Source organism: Myotis daubentonii, chromosome 19 (assembly GCF_963259705.1).
Source record: "Myotis daubentonii chromosome 19, mMyoDau2.1, whole genome shotgun sequence".
Classification (NCBI taxonomy): Eukaryota; Metazoa; Chordata; class Mammalia; order Chiroptera; family Vespertilionidae; genus Myotis; species Myotis daubentonii.
In genome coordinates, this window is record NC_081858.1 from 10,248,812 (window position 1) to 10,255,358 (window position 6,547).

The window sequence follows — 6,547 nt, forward strand, 5'->3', positions numbered from 1 at the left end:
CTTGCCTTTGGAATAAATATATCATCTTATCTATATATATAAAAGCTTAAGCAACTGTTACAACCGCTCAACCACTCAACCAGTCGCTATAACATGCACTGACCACCAGGGGGCAGACGCTCCTCCCCAGCCACCTGGGGCTTCGCACACTGCTACATCCCTTGGGGAATGTTGGACTGCCAGTTTCAGCCCGATCCTCGCAGGCCCTGCAGGCCTGACATCCCCCAAGAGATCCTGGATTGTGAGAGGGAGCAGGCCAGGCTGAGGTACCCCACCGGTGCACAAATTCATGCACCGAGCCTCTAGTAATTCAGTAATAAGCAAATATCCGAATAAAATGCAGGCAAAATATTTGAACAGAAAGTTCCCAAAAGGAACTATAGAAATAGCCAATACACACGTGAAAAGGTGTTCAACAGCATCAGCCATTAAGGAAATGAGATTAAACCTAAGGAGATACCACTACACCTCCCCGAATGGCTAAAGCTAATTAGTACTGACAAGGGCCCCTGGAACCCTTTGGTCCTCAAGGGTTTGTGAAGATAAGGAGCAAATGGAACTGCCAGTGGGAATGCAAAATGGTACAAAGAATTTGGAAAAGAGTTTAGCAATTTCTTATTAAGCTCAACATACAGTTATCATAGGCCCAGCAATTCCTCTCCTAGTCATTGATCTAAGAGGAATGAAGACGTATGCCCACACAAAGACTTGCACACAGCAGCTTTATTCGTACGCGCCCCAAGTGGAAGTGACCCAAATGTCCAACAACATGTGCAGAGAGAAGCAAACCGTGGCATATCCATATAATGAAATACTATTTAGCAATGAAAAGGGAATCAGCTACTGACACACACAACAATATGGATGAATATAAAAAATATTATGCTGAGCCCTAGCTGGTTTGGCTCAGTGGATAGAGCGTCGACCTGTGGACTAAAAGGTCCCAGGTTCGATTCCAGTCAAGGACACATGCCTGGGTTGCGGGCCCAATCCCAAGCAGTGGGCATGCAGGAGGCAGCCGATCCCTGATTCTCTCTCATCATTGATGTTTCTCTCTCTCTCCCTCTCCCTTCCTCTCTGAAATCAGTAAAAATATATTTAAAAAAAAAAACATTATGCTGAGCTTTTTGAAAAAGCCAGAGAGGAAATGTCATGTATGATTCCATTTATATGGAATTCTGGGGAGCTGTAGGGATAGAAAGCAGGGCGGCCAGTGGCTGCCTGGGGCTGAGGGGGCTGGTGATAAATGGCAAAGGGGTATGAGAAAAGTTTCTGGGGTGATAGAATTGATCGGTATCTTTACTGGAGTGGTGGTTACACAGGTGCATACATCTGTCAAAATTCATCAAACTGAGCGCTTAAAACGAGTGCATTGTTGCTCGTAAATCGCCCTCCATAAACTTGCTTATTTTTAGCATTATTGCATGTAAATGACGCTCGGATGTGGGGGATTATTTTTAAGTGCCGTCCTGGCCCAGCTGTGCCCAGGAGGAAATCGCTCACACCAATCGGGACAGAGGCCTCTCTGGCACCGGGTCTATGTTGGCGCTGAGCCTGTGCTCTCTGTTCCCGCTGCAGTGTGGGGGCAGTTCAGCAGGGCAGAGGGTTTTCCCACATCAAATAACTTCAAATGCCCAGTAATTGGGAAGCCAGCGTCCCTGGCTCAAGGCAATTAAAGCCCTCCTCACTCTGCCCCTTGAACCTGCGCGACAGTGCTGGGCGGGAGCCACCGTGGGGGCTGCCTGGGGACTCTCACCCGCCACTTACAGGCACCTGTGCTCCTGCCTCTGCGCTGCTTTTCTAATTGGAGTGAGGATCATTAGGCCAGTTCCGTGTTCCCGAGCCATTCGGAGAGAGAAGAAAGCCACAGGCTTGAGCAGACACTGCCGGCCCAACAAATGAGGCTGGCTGGCTTCTGACAGGCAGGCTGACCTGCCACGTTTCCAACTCTAGGGGGCGCCACTCACAAAGAATAAATACCATGGGAATGGCGCCCCCGGAACTGGGTGGGCGACTGTGGCACCTCCACGTGAGGCATGGAACTGGGCACCAGCTGCCAAGGTTTCTGCCATTAACTAGAATAATCCCCATAAGGAATCATTTTTCTGTTTACAAGCACTTTTTTTAGGGTAAAATTCACATAGCATAAAATTAATCAGTTTAAAGTGTTCAATTCGGTGACATTTAGTATAGTCATTGTGCAACCATCACCACGACTCCTCATCCCCTCTTCTCCTCCCAGCCCCTGGCAACCACTGATCCATTTTCTGTCTCTGGGATGATCTATTCTGAACATTTCCTATAACCGGAATCATGTGTCTGGCTTCTTTTATTCAGCCTCATGTTTCCACGTCCCATTCTTGTTGCAGCATGTGTCAGTACCTCAGTCCTTATTATGACTGAATAATATTCCATTGTGTGGATACATATCACATTTTCATATATATTATTTTACAGAGAGGAAGGGAGAGGGGTAGAGAGTTAGAAACATCGATGAGAGAGAAACATCCATCAGCTGCCTCCTGCACACTCCATATTGGAGATCAAGCCTGCAACCAAGGTACATGCCCTTGACCGGAATCAAACCCGGGACCCTTCCATGTGTGGGCCGACACGCTATCCACTGAGCCATATCACATTTTCTGGACCCATTTAGAGTGATGAACAATCGGTGTTGCAGGCCCCTTTGAGGGTGTAATCTCAGTCCGAGGAGGCGAACGGGTCTGCCATCTGAATTCTTCACCCTTCCCCGCCGTCTCAGTCGGTTCTGCTGCTCTGAGAGAACCCATCACCCCGGCAGCTTAAGCCACGAAATGTGTTTCTCACGGTTCTGGAGGCTGGAAGCCTGAGATCAGAGCGCCAGTCCCTGATGCGGGCCCTCTCCCCGGCTGTGTCCTCACGCGGCCTTGCCTTGGTGTGCTCGCACACAGACACACCTCATGTCTCCGCCTCTTCTCTCAACAACACGAATGTCATACGAGGACCCCGGTTTCATGGCCTAAACTAAGCAAGTCACCTCCGCAAGGCCCCCTCCAAATACCATCACATGGGGGTGCGGGTTTCCATCTATGAACTGGGGAGAGGACACAGACATTCAGTCCTTAGCACCTACCTCTGCCTATTTGGCCACCCTACTCATGCCTGTTCCATGGGTGCAGGATATACCCTCCAATATTGAAGGAAAGAAAGGCGGGAGGGAGGGAGGAAGGGAGGGAGGGAGGGAGGGAGGGAGGGAGGGAGGGAGGGAGGGAGGGAGGGAGGGAGGGAGGAAAGTCGTCGGATAAATAATAAAATATTGTAAGGCTGCTATTACTTATCAACAAACATTAAGGGGGTGTTTCCTATGCGGCAGACAGGGTCAGTAATGGAGAAACAGCAGTGGACAAGACTTCCTACCGTAATAATCCTCACTTCTCCCTCCTTCAACTTCTAATTTTTAAATTTCACAGCTCCCCTGGCTCCTTCCACCCCCCAAATTGGCTGGTTTCTTCTCTCCCATCTCACACTTTGCTTCCATCCTGTTCCATGATTATGCCATCTATCTTCCCAGCAAATGAGATGTGCTTTTTTGAAAAAGATATTCCACTAAAAAGGCTGTGTAAAGGCCAATAAGCCCAAGAAAAGATATTCAGATCATTAGGGAAATGCAAATTAAAACCACACTGCGATATCACAACATCCCACTAGAATGGTCAAAATTAATGAGGCTGGAAGCATCAAGTGTTGGCGAGGGTATAGAGCAGTGATGGCGAACCTATGACACGCGTATCAGAGGTGACACGCGAACTCATTTTTTTGGTTGATTTTTCTTTGTTAAATGGCATTTAAATATATAAAATAAATATCAAAAACATAAGTCTTTGTTTTACGATGGTTGCAAATATCAAAAAATGTCTATATGTGACACGGCACCAGAGTTAAGTTCGGGTTTTTCAAAATGCTGACACGCCGAGCTCAAAGGTTCGCCATCACTGATATAGAGCAACTAGAACTCTCATACACTGCTGGTGGGAATGCAAAATGAGACAATAACTTTGGGAAAAGCCCCTTATAAAGTTAAAGATGCACTTACCATATGACTCAGCAGTTCCGCTCCCAGACTTCTACTGAAGAGACGGTGCTGAGTTCGAGTCCAGACATTTTCAGTTTCCAATGTGTGGCCTTGAGCAAATGATTCGCCCCTGTGAACTCAGCTTCCTCATCTGTGAACTGAGGATAAGAATAACACTTCATTCATTCATTCATTCATTCAATAAATAGTTACTGTGCGCCTCTGTGAACCTGGCTCTGGGCGGACAGTAGTGAATGCGACAGCGTTATCCTCAGAGAGGCTGACAATTTGAGAAGGAATATGGGCATTGAACAAATAAGCAAAGCTCCCCCTACCAATGCCAATAGGGGCTGGGAAGGGAAGGAACAAGGGAGCTGGCAGAGGGGGCAGTGAGGGTGCTGAGTGGAGACTGAGGAGTGAGAGAAGGCTCTTCTGGGCGAATGGCCCATCAATGAAACCAGGGCAGAAAGCAGGTCGAAAGGCCCTGAGGCCACGGAATCTCCGCGTGTCTGAGGAGCTGGGACCCTGACGGAGCTAGCAGCCAGCGACCCGATTATACCTGCCTGGTAGACCGGATGAGGATTTGGGGCATCCTCTTAAGTGCAGTGGGGGAGTCCAGATTTGGGTCCCCTTGAAGCGAGGGGGGAACCCATACTCGGAGGGCAAGGGCAGCAGGCCCCTCCGACCGGTGCGCAGCAGTTGGAACAAGCAAGGGCACTTAGAACCGACGCTGGTCTCGGCACCGGGCAGCCAGAGCTGAAAAGTTTCTACAGCGGCGTTGGCCGGGTTCCGTCACGTGCGTACTTACCTGTCCAGATGGTCTCCACCCCGCGTGGCTCTCAGCCACGCTGCGTCCTTGCAAATGGCTCGGGCTGTGGGAGGGTGGGCGGAATAGGGCATTCCAAGGCCAGGGGAGGGCGAGGAGCCTCTGATTGGAGGGGTCGAGCTCGTAGGTAACCCTGCGGTCATGTCCTCTCCATGACCCCTCCAACACTCCACCCCTCCAGACTCTCCCTCCCTCTGTGCGCCCTCAGCGGTCAGGACGGGGTTTTATGAGCGCGGAGGTGACTGGTTTGGCGCTGTCTGGCTGCATGGGAGGCAGATGCCACAGCCACAATATAGGCACAGATGAGCGCAAACACACAGTAAGATCATGATTCTCGAAATGAGGAACAATTTTTTTATCTTTTCACCAAGAGCCCTATGATCCGAACCACTGATTTATTAAGACCTCTGGGCCGGGGGGTTATATCGCTCCCTTATGTCCTCATGTGATTGAATAAAGAGGACACGTTAGCAGCCTCCTCAGGTATGAACACACCAGTGTTTGGACCCTGGCACAGGTGCCTCCTCGTGGAGCGGTGATGGTGTTCAGGGCCATTTTGGAAGGTGGCGTGTCTCTTTAGAGACAGTTCAGAGCTCAGTGAGGACGGCCTCTGTCCACTCTCATTTAAGCTGGCTGGGTGAATTGAGTGTGGGCTTCCTCTGTGTGTGCTATACCGTCCTCCGGGCCTGTGGAGGGGACGGAGACGGGTTCAGTCATGTGTACCATCCAGATGGTCTCAACAACACATTGCTCGTTCAAGGCTGTGTCCTTGAAAACGACTCGGCTGTAGGATGGAGGGCACAATGGGCATTCTAAGGCAGTGGTTCTCCACCTTCCTAATGCCACGACCCTGTCATACAGGTCCTCATGTTGGGGTGACCCCCAACCATAAAATCATTTTCGTCGCTACTTCATCACTGTAATTTTGCTACTGTTATGAATCGTCATGTAAATATCTGATATGCAGGATGTATTTTCATTGTTACAAACTGAACATAATTAAAGCAAAGTGATTCATCACAAAAACAAAATGTAATTATATATGTGTTTTCTGATGGTCTTAGGCGACCCCTGTGAAAGGGTCGTTCGACCCCCCCAAAGGGGTCGTGACCCACAGGTTGAGAACCGCTGTTCTAAGGGCAGGAGGTGGGATACAGAGTGGTCACATCCTCCTGATGACCTGACACCCTGAGACAAAGAGGTCAGTGCAGCCCAGCCAGTGTGGCTCAGTAGTTGAGCATCCACCTATGAACCAGGAGGTCACAGTTCGATTCCCAGTCAGGGCACCTGCTTGAGTTGTGGGCTCGATCCCCAGTGTGGGGCATGCAGGAGGCAGCAGATCAATGATTCGCTCTCATCGTTGATGTTTCTATCTCTCCCTCTCCCTTCCTCTCTAAAATCAATAAAAATATATATATTTTTAAAGATGTCAGTGCAAATAATTGGGGTGGAGGTGACCTCGGGAAGCGCTGGTAGAGGAGGGGGGAAGGCAAAAAAAAAAAAAAAAAAAGAAGAAGAAGCAAGGATAGAGTGTATCATTAAGCAGATTATCTTTGGGCAGTAAGACCCAAATCCCTACTCAATGCAACCCTCAAGCAAGGGGCGAGGGATCTGGGGTATTAACCCACCAACCATCACCAGTCACTGGTGGAAACAAAATCAAGGGATGC